Source organism: Larus michahellis, chromosome 17, assembly GCF_964199755.1.
Source record: "Larus michahellis chromosome 17, bLarMic1.1, whole genome shotgun sequence".
Taxonomy (NCBI): Eukaryota; Metazoa; Chordata; class Aves; order Charadriiformes; family Laridae; genus Larus; species Larus michahellis.
In genome coordinates this window covers 3,284,135-3,303,222 of record NC_133912.1, presented here as the reverse complement: position 1 = coordinate 3,303,222, position 19,088 = coordinate 3,284,135, and the positions used below count along the sequence as shown (strand labels likewise).

Below are 19,088 nucleotides of genomic sequence, written 5' to 3'. Positions count from 1 at the left end.
TTTTTTTTCAGGACATACAACCCCGAAGGTGTCCACTTCTCACCACCAAGGCAACAAGGCTCCCACAAAACAGGAGAATTTTATAATCCCCCATCACACTTAGGAAACTGATGCCCGGAGAAGGGAATTCAACAACATCTGGGGCAGAGCAAGAAACAAAAATCAGGTCAAAAATCACTGCCTGGGCCATCCTCACACTCCAAACCAATGAAAACCCCGAAAATGGACACAGTTAAACAGGCTTAACCCTCCATTAAATCAGTTCAGTCTCACTCGGTAATTTACTGTCGCAAGCAAAATCAATTTAAGCAAAGGTTATACCAGTTCTGTCTGTATTAGGAGTTTGCGGCATTTTAAATAAATTGATTTAAAATCAATTTACTTGATTTTAAGCAACTTTTCTATTACAAGCAAAGACGCCGCCAAGCCCAGGTTGAGATTTGGTCCACTGCTTGCTCTATTTCCTTGCCGGCGCCGTCCCAGAGTATGTCAAATGCCAAATTTGGACGATAACTTTTAAGTAATGATGAAAGACCCCATAGTTAACCCGGCTTTAAACAGATATTATCCCCTATAAAAGTCTCAGGACTCTACCGAAAGGAGGTAGCATTACCCGAAGTTTTCTGGGCAGAACAGAAGAAAGTCCAACCTGCTTTTCCCAAGCAACCAAAAGAGAGTCAATACACCAAAAAAAAAGCTTTTCTTTTTTTTTGTTCTCCACCCCTGGGTACTGCCCTGCCCTCTCTTCTCTGGTGGTCCAGGCTCAGATCATGAGCGGGTCCAGGTGTGGCCTCAAAGCATCTTTAGCACGACAAGGGCTTAATAATAACCCATCTCTTCAACTTCTGCAAAGCCCTCTTCTGAAACCAGGCCATGAAAGCACCCCATTGACTGCCTCATCCCATCACGAGGGTGGAGAAAGGAATAAAAATAGCTCCAGCACACCGCAGAGCACCGCAAGGAAAATAAAAAAGAAAGCCCCTTCTCTTTGTCAAGCAAAATTGACCTCTCGTCCCACGAAGAATAACCCCCCAGCAGACTGCTGCAAGCTTGCAAAAAGCAGGGTACCATTTGATTTTCCCCTCTCTGTGGTCTGCATAAAACGGTGAGGCAGGACCTTTTGTGCGCCTCATCTTCTCTCAAACCCCCAAATTCCCAGAGCACGAGGAGCCCAGCCACCTCCATGGGTGGAAATGGCAAGCCAAAGGGTTGCGTTACAGTCCTGAGGAGTAGGGCGAAGGCAGGTGGGATGAGGATGGAGGAGTCACCTAGAATTGGGGCAAGTAGAGGTCTGGTCAATGCAGAAAGACATCCCAAAAGACCATATAGGGCGCCGAGACCTGAACTACTCATCGCCATCCCTCGAGTATCGCAGGAACCACGTCGTCAAAGGTTTCTGCCCCACACCGTACCGCGCCAGATGACGTTATTCTCCCCAGCAGTCAATTCTTCCTGAGGTCTGCTAAACTCTCAGCCTCCATAACGACCTGGGGCAGGAGGTCTCGCAGGGCGATGGCATCCCTGCTAAAATTTTATTACGGATATAAAAAAAGACAACCCTGTATCAGGCTTAATTTTGTTAATTTTCAATTCCATAGGACACCCCTTGGATCTTGAATTACGAGAGAGCGAGCAGGAGTTGCAGCTGACCTCCTCTGCGTCATTAACCATCCCAGGAACGCTGCGAAACGCTCCGGAGAGGAACCGAAATATTTGGCAAACAAGACCCTGACCTCTCCATCGTCTCCGTGGGCAAACGGAGGAGTAATTCATTTGCACCCAGAGCAGACGCCTCGGCAATGGCCGGGCACCTCCGCGCATGCCTGCAGACCAAAGGAAATCATTTTTGGCTACGAGTGGCCATGCCCTCAGCTCCTGAAAATTCGCGGCTGCCCATGCGAGAGACAGCAGAAGGTTTGATTCTCCCTTTGCTGATGTTTTATTCTTACACCTTCCCCCACAGTGCAATTACACATGGCACAACCAACCACCTCCTCCAGTTTGTTTGTTGGGTTTTTTTTTTTTTCCCCCACGACAGGAAATATCTGCAAGTTCTGCATTTCACAGCTGACGACGCAGGGAGTGACGTGCGGAGATTGGATTTTATTTCCCCAGCTCTCCAGGAAGGAGAAGAAAAGGAGGGGAGAGGATTTGTGGGTTCGGAGGAGGGGGCTGAGGAGAGGACAAGGTTGTGAAATTTCCTCCTGGCAGCCCTTTTCAGGAAGAGTTATTAGAATTTATTTTCAATTATACACAAGAATAAGCCGTCTGCAGTATAGTTAACTTTCAATTTCAACCAATTTTCGACGCATTCAATCATAGATGCCTCAGTGATTAAGAATCTATGTTGCAAAACAATTCCCACTTTGCAACAATGCAATCAAACAGATCTACAACTCATAACCCATTATCCAAGAGTTTCTCAGCTCATTGGTGAAGTGAAATAGGATTTACCAAGCATCCCCTTTTTACCCGGCGAGCCCCCGAGCTCATTTGCAAACCGATCTGCGACTCAAAACAACCCACACAGGGGTTTGGGGTTTTTTTTGGTGGTTTGTGCTGCTTTTCTTCCCTCTCAGATGCAGAAGGGCGAGGGTGGGATGCAGCGGGTTTGATGTCTGCGGCGCTGGGAGGTTTGGAGGTGCCCCCTCGCAGCAGAGAAGCATCGGAGGGTGGCGGGGGACAAGAGGGAGAACTTTCCATCACCCTCATGGGTGATGGCAGGGGGAGGGCTTTGGGAAAGCCGGCTGCTTCCCCTCCACCACCCTTTTGGACCTCGACAAGCTCAACGATGCTCCGACCAACGATACCCAACAGCCGGCAACACGCTGTACCCCTTTTCCCCGCCGTCGGCTCGGCGATGCGCCCTGCCTTCCCCCGGCCTGCTGCGGCCCCCCGAGGAGAAGGGGAACCCACCCCAAGGCTTTGGGGGGCCGGAGGAGGATGGGGGCTAAAGGATGCCTCCTCCCTCCGCAGCCCCAAGAAGCACCGGGTGAATTCAACCTCCGTACGGCGAGCACGCCACAGGGGCAGCGACTTCAAAACCAAGATGCTCCCTCCCCTGGGACCGCTTTAAGTGGATAAATAGGATTCGGAGCAGCACAGACACCACCACCCCCCTCCCTTACAACCCTCACGGAGCAGAGCAGCCAATTATTCCTGCTCCTAGAGATGCCCATCTGCTATTCAGCACACGACCACCCAGCCCTGCTCGTGGGGCCCTCTGCAAAAGGCCACCAGGTCCCTCCGGGAAGGGCCAGGTCACAATTTCACGGTGAAGACGTTGGGTTTGAAGGGCTCAGGCTGATGGGAGAGGAGAAGGAGGAGGACTTTAAAGCTCCCTGAGCCTGGAGGATAGGCAATAAAGCCCCCAGAAGCCTGCTGAAGGAAATGGCTTTCCTGGGCGAAGTCTCATTTTGTCAAGACCGAACTTCTCCCTGAGAACGAGTTGGTTTTGAGTAAAAACCGTCAGAAAGGAAAAAAAGAAAAAAAAAAAAAAGCACGAGGGCCCAGGTGTCTGAATGACACGCTTTGGAAAGGCAAAGTGGAAGCGCCACAGAACAGCTGCACAGACCTCACGTCAGCTCCCCGCGCTCCGAAAATTACACCCTACGGAAAGTGCGCTGAAGACCTCAAATTCCCCTGTTCTGCCCTGGTTTGGGACAGCGGGCAGGGGACAGGGGCCGTGGAAACACACAGATGTCCCAACTAAAGGACAGCCCCGGCAGAAGACGGGCTCTCCATCCCGAGGGGCCACGCATGCACCCCCCCCCGTACTGGCTCCTCTCTCTCCCTTTGATGCCGACAAACAACAATTTCAAACTGGGGGAAGACACCTGGGAGAGCCGAGGCACTTGTGCTACAAGATAATTAGAGATTATTATAATCGAAATTTCATTGCCACATCAAACTGTGTCTTTTAGCATTAATTAATCTCCTCTCCCAGCCTCGGAGCGCTCTCGGCTCTCGCGCTGTAGGACAGCAGCTTGTCAAACACACCAAAGCCTTGCATCTCATTACCTTATCGGAGGGGGCGAGCGGGGACCCGGGGAGCAGCCGACACGTTCCCCGCCACAACCAGGGACGTGAGGACGCCGGCAAACCCCTTCCCTGGGTTTGCAAACTTGTCGAACAAGGCACACGAGGGATCCTATCCCTCCTCCCCCTTCCTCTCCCTCTCGCTCCCTCCCCGGATAAAAGCAGGTTTGGAAGAAGATGCTGCTGCCTCGCCGGGAACTCGTCCCGCTACTGTAGGACCTTGAATAAATCACAGAAATTAAAAGCGGCGACATCCTTGCAGGGAGCGAGTGGGGTGCTCACGCCTCGCTTTCCCCAAGCGATTTAGGCTCCAAAGAGGCGACGCAACTATGCCGCTACCTGATCTACGCGGTAAAAATTCACCTTTAGCCTCCTATTACCAGCCTGCTGCGTGATACTTTCCTTTCTGGGGAGGTTTGGGGAAGGTGGGAAGCTAAATCCTGTTTTCCGCATGAGCTTCACAGCATCTACGGTCTAAGACCGGGCAAGACTGGCTTTGAAGGACCGACTACGAGGTGGTCCTTCTCCTTCCACCTACGAGGTGGAAGGACCAACTACGGGCATTAAACAGACATTATTATCCCCGATAAAAGTCACAGGACTCTTCCAAAAGGAGGCAGAGCGTTGCCCAAAGTTTTCCGGGCAGAACAGAAGAGAGTCCAACCTGCTTTTCCCAAGCAACCAAAAGAGGGTCAATACACCAAAAAAAAAAAAAAGCTTTTCTTTTTTCATTCTCCATCCCTGGGCACTGCCCTGCCCTCTCTTCTCTGGTGGTCCAGGCTTAGATCACGAGCGGGTCCAGGTGTGGCTTCAAAGCATCTTTAGCACGACAAGGGCTTAATAACAACGAGGTGGGGAGATGGACCCTGCTTGAAGCACTTGAAGGAGACCTATTTTCAAAAGCTCTCAGCACCTCTGGGGGAAAAAAAACCCAACCTTATAGGGGGGAAACCTCAATCCAGACTGGTGCCATGAGCCTGGCAGATGCTGCATCACTTTTAACGGTGGCTGAAGGCACCGGGCACCCTCAGCTCCCCCCCCGTCAGCATCTGGCCGGGGTTGGCTGCAAGGGCTGTGTATATATTGGTGATACGCATGAGATGCTATACGTTCTAGTCATTGATTCTCCGCTGCTTTCATACCTCATCTGAAAATAAATATCCTCTCCCTTGTTTCCACCTCTCCACTCCCCCTTTTCCCCGTTATTGGCTTTGTGACGGAAGGCTTTAATTTATTCCCCCTGCCATATCTTTGTGCTGCTGTTTTCTTGCAATTTACACCATATATTACCCACCGTCTTGTGTCATTTAACTCTAGAAAGCGCCCTGAGATACAGTTTGCTTGGAGGATGCTGGAGCCATTAATCCTGATTCCGCAGCCCGCTGCTGGGCGCACGCACCACCCTCCTTGGCTCCTGCCCTTTCCAGCCATCCCTGCACCCAGACCCACTGCCCGGCGCCGATTTTAATGCCAAATGAGTAAAACCAAGGCCCTCCTCACCACGTGTGGTTTCCTCCCCTCCCTAATAGCCAGGGATGCTGTGGTACCAGCTCCGGGAGGGTACCATGGGAAGCAGAAACCGGTCTGGGAGCTACCAGTCCCCCTTCATCCCCAAAAATGGGACAACGAGAAGATGAGAAACGCATCAGCTACGGCAGATCCCTCTCCTCTGAGCCGCTAAGCCTGGAAATTGCTCACCAGAGGGAGAGCTTTGATGAAAAATAGAAAGGGGAGGGGGTGGGGGGGAAAAAAAAAAAAAAAAAAGGAGGAAAAAATTTAATGAAATGAAAAAAACGCCGTTGATTTTATTTATTTATCAGAATATTTCCATACGGGGGAGAGGAGGAGGACGGGCATGATTATTCATTGTATTCTACACGGCGGGCTCCGCGGGGAGACGCTGCCGTGGCGCTCGCAGCCCCGCGCCGCCTGCCACCTCGTTAGGGCGTGCTTAATTGGGCTCGGGATGGAGAGAGGAGAGAGAGACACCCCCCCCACTCCAAGAGCTGCAAGTTCCACACAAAACCCTCCCCGCTCCGGCAGAGGCCGGGCACCGAGCGACTCCAGCCGCGGGGAAGCAGTCACTTCACGGGAAGAGGTATCCAAGGATGGAAAAGGCGACCGAGATCCACCCGCCGTGGCAAACCCCACCTCGTGCTCCTGCCTATTCGACAGCGAACACTTGCTTTAAAACCACGTCTCTTTTCAGCGTCGCCGACACAACAGCCGCCTGCAGCCCTCCCGTGGCATCTCCCATACGCAGACCTCACCGGGAAGAATTTTTCCATATTCTTATTTTACGGATGGGGAAACTGAGGCAAACGTGGGCAGCAAACTGGTTTTTCCCTCACCCCAATGCGGCGCTTGGGGCAGCGCGTCCTCTCCCGGAGATGCTGCGTGTCAATAATTCCACGGGTTTTTTTTGGCTGCACGCGTGGTAATTTTAACAGCCTTCCCGCCCCGTCGCGGTGACGAAGCAGCAAAGGTTTGCGGGGAAAGGTGGTTTCTTTGATTAGCGCAGCTGAGGCAGTTGGAAACAAAACAAAACAAAAAAAACAAAAACCACCCAGATTTTACGCCGAAGTGATGGATCTGATTGAGCCCTGATAAAGGGATGCTGCATGTGTCCACCTTCTCCGGCTGCCTAAGAAAAACTCGCTCCTTCAGCGCACTTCGCTAAGTAACTTTTGAAAAGAGGGGGGGCCGCAGAGAGCGGTTACCCCCGTCCTCCTGCATTCCGCACACCGCGGGGGGGGGAAAAAAAAAAACAAAACAAAAAACACAAAACACCACCAAAAAAACCCCCTGGGATGGGCAAATATTTCCGTGATCTCCCAGCGGCCCGCAGAAACCTCGCGAGCAAGAAGCTATTACAAGCCCATGAATAACGGGTGACCCGAAATTACCGCTTGGATTCGAGCAAAACACTCATGAGTCGCTTATTTTTATTTTTTTTGGAGGGGGTGAGAGCAGTTTTCCCACCCTCCCTCCCTCCCTCCCTCCCCCCCCGCCTCCAAAAGGGAAAAGCGGCCGTCTGTGAAGCAACAGGCGCTTTCTTTCTATTACTGAAGCCAAAATAACGGCCCCCAAGCGGCCGCGCTCCCCTGCAGCCGCTCAGCATCTCCCCAAGGGAGGAGGAAAAAGGCTGAAGAGGGTTGGTTTTGTGGTTTGGTGGGGTTTTTTTTTGGTTTTAGTTTTTTGTTTGTTTTTTTTTTAAAAAAAACAACCTATAATTTAAAGGCCAAAGCACTAACGAGTGCACAAGGGCAAGAGGCGACAACTGCCTCGGTGAAAAATGCAAAATTACCATTTTAATGGATGAGTGTTGACTCCTTGGCTCTCCCCGGGGAGGCCTGTTTGATTTCGTTAGCTTGTTAGCACAAGGATTTGACACAAGCGATTAATGCTGAGTTCATTAAGTGGAGGGGGGGGGGGGGGGGGGGTGAGTGCTTTTTCTTCTCATCTGGCTTCAGCACAGGGAAAGGGGGCGGGGGGGGGGGGTGGGGGGTGAAGGCGGGGAGCAAATCTGCTCCATCGGTGGGAAGGAGCTGCCACCCCTGAGGATGCAGAGGACAGGAGCAGCTCAGCACACCAGTGTCCAACCCGACGGCGTCAGTCCCTGAAACGCAGCCGCACCGGCATGCTGCCCGTTTGGGGGTTCAAGCTTCAAATCTCTGCCCCCAGCAACCTTGCACCCCGAGCAAGGAACTGCCCCCTCCTTCATCCCGCTCAGCACCACCACCCTGACCGGCTTTTCGTCCCTACAGCCTGAAAAACAACCAGCCGTGGTGTTTGCCAGCAAGACCCCAGCTCCGCCGCGGGGAGGAAGCCAGGCAGAGCCCCGGGAAACGCCGACCTTGCCCAGGGGGCAGCCGGAGCATCACCGGCAGAAGCCGCCGTTGGGCCAGAGTCCCCGGCCGCAAGGACACGGTGGCAGGGCCGGGTTGCCTTGCCCTGCAGAGGGATGCTGCGGGCTGGGCTGCATCCAGCCCCGCTCTTCCCGCAGCCGCTGTCCCCAGCTGTGAGCATCTGTCCGAAGGGGAAAAAACCATCTTCCCTTAGAAGGGATGCCGAGCGGTGCCATCCCGAGCCAAATCCCGCGGCAGCCCCCCGCCACGATCCATCCGGGCTCGGGGAATAGCTCCGCTCTGACGCTGCAAGGTCAGCTCCTGCCCCAGGTTTGGGAGCTCCCCACCGGCCCCGGCACCTCTCCTACCCCCCAGCTCCGTGTTTCCCCTCCCAGGGGAAGCTCCCGCTGGGAGATTTCACAGCCTTTGGGGAGAAAGAAGGAGCAAGCAGGGGTGAATCCCCCTTTCCAGGGCTGAATCCCCCTTTCCAGGGGTGCTTGGAGGAGCCAGGGCTGCCTGCGCTGAGCCAGAAGCGCTCCGCAGCCCAGCTGCCTGCTTTCTCCTAGCCCTTACTTCAGACAAAGCCCCTGGGCTCAGCAAAATCACTTTGTTTGGTGGGTTGTTGTGGGGTTTTTTTTGTGTGTGTTGAGGAAGCACAAGCAGAGGTGGAAGGTTAAGTCCACTTCGCTGCTCTCGGCGGGCTCTCCGGCCGCGGCGGCAGATGAGTTCCCGCGCAGCGGGCGGCTTTGAGAAATGAATGCGGCCGGCGCTGGCTGCGCTCGCGGGCCCCCCCGGCGTCCCCTCCCCGAGCCAAACACAAGGCTCTCCATCCGCACGAACGCAGCTTCCCCATCCCCATTCCCCACAGCTGCCCCCCAACGCGCGGATGCTCCCCCCGGTTTAACCGGACCCGTTTGCTACCCAGCCCAGCTCTGTCACAGGAGGGGAGGCAAGGCGGAGAAGGGAGAAAAGAGACTGCAACTAAAAAGGGGGGGGGTTGGTGTTGGTTTTTTGTTTGTTTGTTTTTTCCTTTTAAAAATAAAGCCCTGCCGCTTTTCCTTTGGCTCCTTCCCCCCTTAATGACCTCTCCTCTGGCCTTTCTGCCACGCGCAGCTCCCCAAGCAGGGGGGCTGCATTTCCGTAGCCCCTCACCTGGGGCTAAGAGCTGTAAAGATGCTTCTCGGTCGCAGCTGTACCCTGCCACATCAGCTCAAGTCACCGCGCCATTACTAAACTATTACCAGCTTCTCACAGATTTTTCCGCCCGCCCTCCCCCCGGCCCCGGCTTTCCCCAGATGCTGACAGATCCCGCCGGGTCCTCGGAGGGGGCCTGGAGGCATCACCGGCTACAGCTGCTCCTCCGACCTCTCTCTTAGATGGAGAGGGGTGTATTTTAGACAGGTAATTAGCTCTTGTGCTGCACTTTGCATTTTGCAGCAGGCGACAGGGATGCTCGCAGACCCGGGATGTGCCGGTAAGCCCGCTCGCCTCCCATTAGCAATGCCCTCCCCACTGGGAAAAGCTCCCCTCTGCAAGGCTCCATCTCCTCCAGCCCGAGAGGTGTGGGGAGACGGGCAGGTTTGCCGCTAAAGGCATCCCTCACCTCGTCCCTCAGCACAAACCAGCTCCCTGCTGGGGAACGGAGCGAGGGTCTGGCAGAGGGGCCACAGCCCCATTTCAAACGGGAAAAACCAGCACGGAAAGGGAGAAGCGGCACCGGGGATGCAATTCAGGAGCCCCGGCACCAAACATCAGCTCTGCTGGGAGAACCGGGAGAACAAGCACCGGTGCCCGAGCCGGGGACGTCGACTGCACCACGTAGGGCAGAGACGCACAAACGCTCCACAGACCCTCCTTTCAGCCCCATCTCCGCGCAAAGCCCACGAACAAAGCCCATCCGCCAGCTCTCCTCCACGCAAAGCTCACCAGCAGGCTCGGTTTGGGGCAAACTGGTACCCCCCCCCCCCGCCCCAGGGCTGTAGATTTGGGCTGGCACGCGGCGGGAAAAACCCGCCCCCGCCCCGATGATAAAACCGCATCAGCGCCGCGACGCCAATTAGCTGCTCCGAGAGGTTAAGACAACGCAAAGCCCCGTCCCTGCCAGACAGAAGATGCCAAGGGAACGTGTACTGAAAGGTTTGGCCTCCTTAGCATCTCTCCGAAGTGATTCCACTTGTAACTCATAAAGCTTCCCCAGCCGACTGCGCCGTGCTTGCCAGCTCCTGGATGAGACAGACATTTGTATGAGATATACAAAGCCATTTAGCTGTTCAAAAGCTATCAGCACTTACATGCAAGGTTGAAGCAGGACAGATTCTGCTGCATTCAGGGCATCAAAGGGGATTATCCGGGAAATGATAACAGATTTTAATTTAGATCGTCCGAGATGGGTACTGGGGAGGGAGAGCTAGAGAAAGAGGCTAGCTTAGCTCCAGATCGTGAGAAGAAGGAGGGAAGGGGGGGGGGGGGGTGCGAAGAAAGGGAAAATAAATAAAAAAGGAGATAGCTGATGGCAAAAGTTGCGTCCAGCAATTTGCCATGCTGACCACGGAGCCTGGCACACACCGTCGTCCCCCCCTGCCTTCCCGCACCTCCTTCCCCACCTCATCCCCCCCCGCAACATCCTTCACAATTCCAGGGCGAACGCCGAACCGCAGCACACACACACACACACCCCCCAGCCAACAAATACTGCCATTTTTCTGTCGGGCACAGCCTCTTCTCCTGCTCCGAGATATATTTTCTAGGCAGGAGAGGAAGATGTTGCCCATCCGGCTGCGACTGCCGGGTATCAGGCAGTCTATCAACGGCTTCTGGGTACATTAAGTTCTCCTTCGCAGCGAGATCTCTCTACTCCTGGCCTCCCAACCTCATTTGCCATGCAGATTTAAAGAGCTCTACCGCAAGGAACGCCGCTACGTTTCAGACACACCGCTGCCGTGACACAGGCTGGGTTTTTTTTACGTAGATTCGGGTATTTCATTTGAGGGGCAGGGTCTTTTCCCCACGCCAGGGAAGGAGGGATGGAGGCGCTTCCAGAGCCCATCAACGTCAGCGCTTCGTGAGCCGCTTTTTGGAGATGCCCTTCCTAAATGTCGGACACTCCCTTCAAAATCAAAACACTTCATTAAAAACCACCAAAAAAAAAAAAAGGGGGAGGGGGGGGTCCTGGCTTTTAAATTGTTTTAATTGAAGATACGTAGCAAATCCTTCCAGATTGATGAATAGTTTAAGTCAATCCCAGCCCTCGTTTTCTTTTTAGAAGCAGCTATTTGCCTCGTGTCCTCTCCTGCCACATGGCTTCTTTGCAGGTTTTGCCTTTCTATTTCCGACAGTCCCAGATGGGATCTATGAATAAAACTAAAGAGGAGCTGGAGATAGGCTCCGAGTCATTAACGCAGCAAATATAGACTCTGCTCAAGATCTAAGGCAAGGAGCGGGGGGGAAGAAAAGCTTCCACCTCTCTTCTCAGGGACGGATGCAGGCTGATGCGAAATGACGCATCGTCACCGATATTAACAGAGCAGAGGGTCTGGTTCTTCCCTTTTAATCCCCAGATAAATTCAATGTACGCAGGCAGTATATAAAATGCACGCCCTGGGGGGTCTTCTGCCTATGCATGGCACAACCTTCCTGCCCAAAGCACCCATCTCATGGGGATGCTCTTGGAGGAAAAAAACCCCAAATATCCCAAAATGGATCTGCCGGATGACCTGTACCTTTCATCTATGGAAAGGTGCTTTTTCTGTCAAGCGCGATTTCCCACCAAGCCTTGCACAACTGGGCTGTCTAGATGGGTTGGGAGAAGAACCGAGACCAAACAACACACCCACCACCCCCCAAAAAACCCTAAATCCTCCAAATTCCCAAGCCAACGCTCAGGACAGCTATGCGAGCCTGGCCTCTCTTTCCAAAAGCTATCGCAAAGTACCCAAAAACAAGAGGGACAAGCCCAGTGTGACAACCTGAATGTCCCATCGGCCTCCGAGGTTGACCTGATGTCCAGTTTGATGACAACAACCTCTAAAAAGCACCCATAAACTTAAAGCCACCTGTCCCTCATGTGGTCCAGGTCCTCGTCCCCCCACCCAGAGCAAACCCCTCCCATCCATCCTCGCTTCCCCTTCTTGGCAATTAAAGTAATAAATAAAGACGGGGGGAATCTCATTTCACTTTTAATGCAAAAAGGCATGAAAATGGAGAACGAATGGCACCGCTGAGAGGCAAGGGGCCATAATTAAACCCTCCCCCTTCTTATTTTTTTTTTTTACTGTTTTTCTGAAGGCCTGACTAAAACGCCTGTAAAACCTTCCTCCACAAAAGCCGGAGAAGGACCCCCCTCTTCCCCTCCCACCGCCCGCCACTAAATGGAATGAAATGGATTTTTCAAATGTCATGCTAGTATCCACTTAATAATACATTTTCCTATAGACAGGACAATAATATATATTTTAATCACTTTTCTACAGGCAAATAAACGGCATGGAAGCCTGGCCTTCACTGGCGCTTGGAAATTATGAATTTTTCAATAACCTTTTCTATTATTCATCCTGTGTTATTCCGTAACATTTCTATGTGAGGAATGTGCTTGCCAGACACTTTATGAATCTCTTCTTTTATTTATTAAACAGCAAGGTGTCTCCCTGAAACCCCTCCTCCCTCCCCCTGGAAAGATGTTGGCAGTGCCTGAGCGAGGCTTAAGACATATATAATTACACCTTGGGTTATTAATAATTTCCCCTCTGTGAGAGGGGCCACGTGAGCAGCTCCTGGGATGCAGCTGGCTCAGCCTCAGGTGGTTTTTGGGGCAGATGCAAGGGGGGCAAAAAGTCCAAAGTTTAAGGAGTAGGAAGAGGGTAATGGGGTGGGCTCAAGGGAGATGTCCTATCAAAGCATCCTTCCCTGATGCGCCGCAAATACTGGGAGGAGAGTCCCTATATTTATATATCCCAGCACAGCTCCACTGTTTCTGGCAGGGATGAACCAAATTAAGGGCTAAAGGGTTGGATCTGCGGTCTGGCATTTGGGAGGAGGGATGTAAAGCCGGCTTTGCATCCCTGCTTCCCACAGGTGCCCTCCACAAGGGTCTGCACCATGTTCCGTTGGGTAGGGTGGCGCAAAAAATAGCCTTTTGCACACCCAAACACCAGTGCCAGCTCTCCCCCAGTGTTTGCGCCACAACTTACTGGAGGAAAAACCCCGTAAAGATGATTTATGCCCTCTTCTTGCCTCCTAGGTAGCATCGATGCCTCCATCTCCATCCTCCCTCCCTCCACCATCGTGTGGTGGGGCTTTGCCGGGTGTTGGCGACGCCGTGTACGGCACAGGAGGGGATCAAAAAGGGAAGCACCGCTTCCCGACACCTAATACCGGCTTAATTATCTGATGATATCTGTGACTTACGTCTCCTCACAATGCAGAGACCTCGGCAGCTGAAGGCAAAGAGATCCTTTGATGCGAACCAATTAGGAATACAGATCCGACATTCAAGAGAGCTGAATGGTTTATGTGTACGTTATTAAAAAAAAAAAAAAAGCAAAGGAGACGACAAGGAAGAAGACCTGGAATTAATCTAAGTGCTGTGCTCATGTATACCCACAAGGTAAACGGTTAAAAAGATTTATAATTTAGAGGGAATGACCTCTTGGGGGAAGAGCGGGGGTGCTCTTTTCACAGCAACCGGGACCTTATTATTTTGCAAATGACATCTCCATCACAAGGCCGAGTCTCTCGCGCTAAAATACGTATGAATAAATGATACATGGAGGAGCCGCTTTATGCAGATTCTTGGCGGAGATAGAAAGACAAAAAGAGATGGGAAAATTAAGGCATAGATTTCCCATGATGTTCCCGCTCCCGTCCCCAAGGTTCAGCCACCAGCACCGCCTGGGAGCGAAACAAATAAATAAATAAGGAAAATAAAACGACAGGGAAAAAAACAGCGCCTGAAGCTCTGCACTTAGAAAGAAGGAGAAGGAATTTTAAAACGTGATGACGGATCTAAGAGCAGCTTTGGCAGCGCGGCTCAAAGCGGGTGACGGCAGCGAGAGCGTTCCTAGGGGTGGCCCCGGTTCCGCATCGGGGGACCATACCCCACGCACAGAGAAGTCAAGGTCACAGGGTGAGCCACTACGGGCTGGCCAAACTCAGATCCGACCCCCCCATTCCTCCATCCACGCTCCGTATCTTTAATTCCATGATCTCTCCCGCCCGTCGCAAGGACACAAGGAAGGACATTGCCCCAGTCGTGGCCAGGAGCCTGTTTCATACCTGTTCAAATACTGATAACTCTGAGTCCTGCTGCTTCAGGTGGCCACGGGCTGACACTTGGCAAAGGATTTCTCCGATAACAGCTTGTGATCGGTACGGGAAAACAGCCACAACCGAAACCAGCCAAAAAGATCAAATAAAATATATGTATAAAAAAAAGCGACGGGGAGAAAAGGGCAGTGACAAGGACAGTAATGGATTTTCAGGGGCAGGAAGTGCTTTTGTACAACTTTTTGTTGTGGCAACAGGGGGCTGGAATGGGAGGAATTGGTTGCAGGACAAGGAAGCGGCTCGACGTGCACGGGCCAGCGCGGCAGGCGGGAGAGACCGTCCCCGCTCCAGGGTCCTCGCTAGAGGGCCTCCCAGGAAGAAAAAAAAAAAAAAAAAAAAAAAATCACTCTCCTACTATTGGTACTGATATTATGGTAACACAGAGAACCCACAAGGCAGAGCCAGGGTCCTACCGCGGAAAAAAACCCAACTAAAATAAGCAAAATCTCCGGGAACCTCATTTCTTTCTATACGTTGCAGATGAGGGGAAGGTCCACAAAGAAACCCCGGGTACATGCCACCAACGGGACCGCAAAGGCTGCTGCTGAGGCAGAAACCTGGCATATTTGATGGAATGGAGCGACCGTGGGTGCAGAGTGACCCCCATTCCCCAACGCCCTCATTAGGCAGAACTCCTATTTCATGCCCAGCACTGGTTATTTTTAAACTCACAAATCTAACATGAGCAGAAAGCTGAGAAAACGAGCGGCTCCAGCCAGGGCGGGAAGAAAGCAAGGTCCACGGTCAACAGCATCTCCAAGCAACAGGAGACAGGGGCACGGGGAGGGCTGGGGCAGGACAGTAAACAAGGGCAAGTTCAAGCCCTGGTACCAATTCATGGGCAGAGCTGCCCAAAGCAGCCAGGAACCTTCCAGCCTCCCATCATCCACCCTCCACAGGGTCGGGAGAAGGGAGTGATTGCTTAGAGAAGGATTTCCAAGCAGCTGGAATGGCTCAAGAGATGGAAGAAGGAAGCCTCCTCAGACGGTGGGATCACCATCCCTGTGCACCCCTCTGTAGCAGCATCAGCATGGAAGAGTAACCTGATTTTCCCAGCCCCATAGGTATTTCTGCACCCCTACCACCAGATGCTCCCGAGCGCATGCACTCAACCGCAGCCCACCTGCAACTCTGCCAAAAGCACAGCATCGAGGGCCACTCAAAATTGAGGTCTCCCAAATCCCAACCCACTCTCCATCTTTGTCCTTGCCACACGTGTTCCAGCAATCGGGTTCAACCTCAGCTCGTGGCAAGCACTGGTGAACCTCAGGACAACTGGGAGTCCCCGGCAACACAAAACGAAGGTACCAAGGTCGGTGATGGCCAACGTCTTCAGAAGGATCTGCTGCCTCCAGCTCCATGTAGGTACCAAAACAAGTAGCTAAATTTTCCAATGCGCTCAACGAGTTGGCTGTTGAGTGCCTCAAAAATGCAGTGATTTGTCCAACTATAAAAGCCGAGTGCTTTGGAAAACGCAGACTGAACTAAGCACTTGGAAAACAGCTTGCAAGTATCTCCGAAGCTTTACCCTTAAACGACAGTCACCCGCGGCTCCAACTTTTTTAATGGCACCCAAAGTATTTTCAGCCTGGTTTCCTGAGGAAATGAGGCTTACACGCCGGCAGTGCCTGCCCGGCTGTTTCCTTTCCCCATCTCTAGCGATTTCTAAACCTTATAACCCATTTCAATAAAATCTGATAGAAGGACACATTTATCTCCAAGATACAAGTTTGGGGAAAATAGGAAGCTAGTCAGATGAAAGATACCATTAATGCTCTTACCGAGAGAAAGGCAGGACTGTGAATTCAACTTTTCTTAGACATCAGAAAATCTAGCACGAGTTTGCTCTCCAGACACAGACGCACAGGGATCCAGGAATAATTATTTCTGCTGCTCACGGAAGTAGCTGTGTGTTTTTTATATATATGAAATCAACACCAGAATATTTGCCTGGATAAACTAATCGAAATTGCTTGTTGGATGAGTTCACCGGCTATAAAACCCTGCCGTTACAAGGTATAATTACAGCAGCTTTTATTTTCCTCAACAAAAAAAGTCTTCATTAAAACAGAGTTAAGGTTGTAAACAGATCATTAATTTATAACAACATTATCAGATGGGTTACAGTTATTAAAAGAGCACACACCGAAGAGCCAGGAAACCGAGGACTGAAGGTTAAAACAAGCTGAAATTTGGAAAGCCGAGTTTCATAAATATCGCCGCCGCAGCCTGATCTAATGTGGCAAGGACACGGGGAGAGATCCGCATTACGGATGGGCTGCAGGCAAGCGCCGCGGGGAGATGCTTCCGTAACACGCGCGGAGCGATGGGCACGGCGCCTTCCCCAGAGACCTGCCCCATCGAATAACGCAGCCAACCCAGGAGGTTGATGCTCACCCTGGGTGACACCGCCTGAGCCCGTTTTGGGCTGCAACTCATCTCCCACAAGGGCACTCATTGCACACCACGGCATTGAACCCAACGGGGCTCTGCCCAGTTAAACCAGCCCCACCTGCAACCCAGAGCGGTGCTACTCTTCTCTTTTGGGGGAAATCTCATCTTATTCACCTACGGAGAGCAAAGACCAACGCCACACCGCTGAACCACAGCAGATACAGACTGCGAGGAGATTTCAGCCCATGAACCGAGGGCCTGGCACGTCCCTTCGCTTCTCAATTGACGGAATCACGGAATTTCAGAGTCGGAAGGGACCTCTAGAGATCATCTAGTCCAACTCCCCTGCTAAAGCAGGACTGCCTACAGCACATGACTCAGGACTGCATCCAGGCGGGTCTTGAAAGTCTCCAGAGAAGGGGACTCCACAACCTCCCTGGGCAGCCTGTTCCTGCGCTCAGGCACCCTCGCCGTAAAGAGGTTTTTTCTCGTATTTGTGCGGAACTTCCTATGTTCCAGCTTGTGTCCGTTACCCCTTGTCCTGTTACTGGGAACCACCGAAAAGAGTCTGGCTCCATCCTCCTTAAACCCACCCTTTAGATACTCGTGAAGAGTCCCAGCTCTCTCAGCCTTTCCTCATAAGGGAGATGCTCCAATCCCTCAGTCATCTTTGTTACCCTACGCTGGACTCTCTCCAGTAGTTCCCTGTCTCTCTTGAACCAGAACCGGACATGGTGTTCCAGTTGTGGCCTCAGCAGGGCAGAGCAGAGGGGGAGAATGACCTCCCTTGACCTGCTGGCCACTCTCTTCCCTGTGAGGCCCAGAATTCCGTTGGCCTTCTTGGCGACAAGGGCACGTCGCTGGCTCATGGATAATTTACTGTCTACCAAGAGCCCCAGATCCTCTTCTTCAGAGCTGCTTTCCAGCAGGTCTGCCCCTAACCTGTCCTGGTGCCTGACATTCTTCCTCCCCAGGTGCAGGACCCTCCACTTGTCCTTGTTGAACCTCGTGAGGTTCTTCTCTGCCCGGCTCTCCAGCCTGTCTAGGTCATGCTGGATGGCAGCACGGCCCTCTGGGGTGTCAGCCACTCACCCAGTTTGGTGTCATCAGTGAACTTGCTGAGCACACACTCTGTCCCCTCGTCCAGGTCATTGATGAGTACGTTAAACAATACCGGTCCAAGTATCGACCCGTGGGGGACACCACTGGTTACAGGCCTCCAACTCCAGCAAAAGTTTCTTCTAGAGGGGCAAGAGACAAGAGCTAACAGAAAATGAGGGCAAGCACACACAGGGGGCAGGAAAAATCACGGGAATTCAGAGAAAATGAGGTTTCTTCAGCTGCGTACTTTCCCTCCAAACCTTAGGTTTGCATTCCTTTTATCCCTTAATTTTATCCTAAGCACCAAGCATCAGCTGTCGCCCAGTAACTCCTGGAGGAGCTGGTGTGACGGACCCAACAGGGAAGAGACGAGCATCCCACACGGCCCCAGTCCCAAGCAAATCTGGGATTTGGGGTTTTGCCATAAAACAGGGCACAGGCACAACCTATTCCCTCCCGGCCGCGGCTCGGGGCCTCCCGCTTCCCTTGAAACTCGCTTCAGGTCTGATTTCAGTGCACAGAGGGGAAAGAGGGAGAGAGCCAGAAATACAACCCTGGAAAACCTTTTAAAGCCGGCGCAGCTCTCCCTTGATGGCACACTGTTAAAAGGGAGGTTATTCCGTGGGGACGCTGGGAATCTATACAGTCAATGCTCCAGCACTTTAGTGGCAAAACAACTCAATAGCCTCAATTGACTGCATGAAATTCTATCATTTTACCGCTATAAAGAAAGAAGGCAGGAGGAAAAAAAAAAAAATAAAATAAATAAGAGACTACATTGTATTTGTCTTTCGTTAGCTCCCCCTGCAAGAACATCTCAATCCCCGTCCTTAGCACAATATGAGCCAACTCCTATGTGGCTACAGGAATAAGGGCGGGGGGGGGTGGGGTGGAAAAGGTGGCAAATACATCCCAAATGCATTCCCCGCACTCCAGAGCTCCTCTCATGACTACCCCAAAAAGAAGAGCCTCGGCGGCACAGAGAAACAGCATCATCCCCAGCCAGCTGCCTTGATTACCACCTTCACTCTGATGAAGATGATGATTAAAGATGCTCTGAGAAGACACAGAAGTAATAGAGGAGAACTTTTCGCCCCCTTTCCCCCCCCGCCCCCACCAAGCTAGGTCACTAGGTGTTCCTCCTCAGCGGCTGATTTCTTATTCCAAATTTGTCCGGACCCTGCTCTTCTTCATCAGCAGAAGAGCTGCGAGACCGTCGGCGCCTCGATTGTTCCTCTCCTGCTGATTGGGCTTTGTGGCTCTCCGAGAGCTTCTGCTTGATGGCAGGAGCCTGCCTGCACCCTCCGTCGTGCTCCAAGGGGGCTCGAAGGGATGGCGGAGGATTCAGAGCACCGCAAAGAACCAGGGAGTATCATTTTCTTAAAG

At 52.3% G+C, this 19,088-nt stretch overlaps 1 protein-coding gene across 5 annotated transcripts in view; it reads right to left on the bottom strand.

Moving 5' to 3' along the window:
• Window positions 1-19,088, bottom strand: part of LOC141732448 (protein CEPU-1) — a 479,662-nt gene that overhangs the window by 245,673 nt on the left and 214,901 nt on the right. Inside the window, exon 1 of one of the 5 annotated variants that reach the window (XM_074561467.1) lies at window positions 17,694-17,803. The exons of the other annotated variants lie outside the window; for them this stretch is intronic. The gene's annotated coding sequence lies outside the window, so the exon portion shown is untranslated. Of the gene's footprint in view, window positions 1-17,693; window positions 17,804-19,088 lie in introns of those variants that run through there. 5 annotated transcript variants of the gene reach the window in all.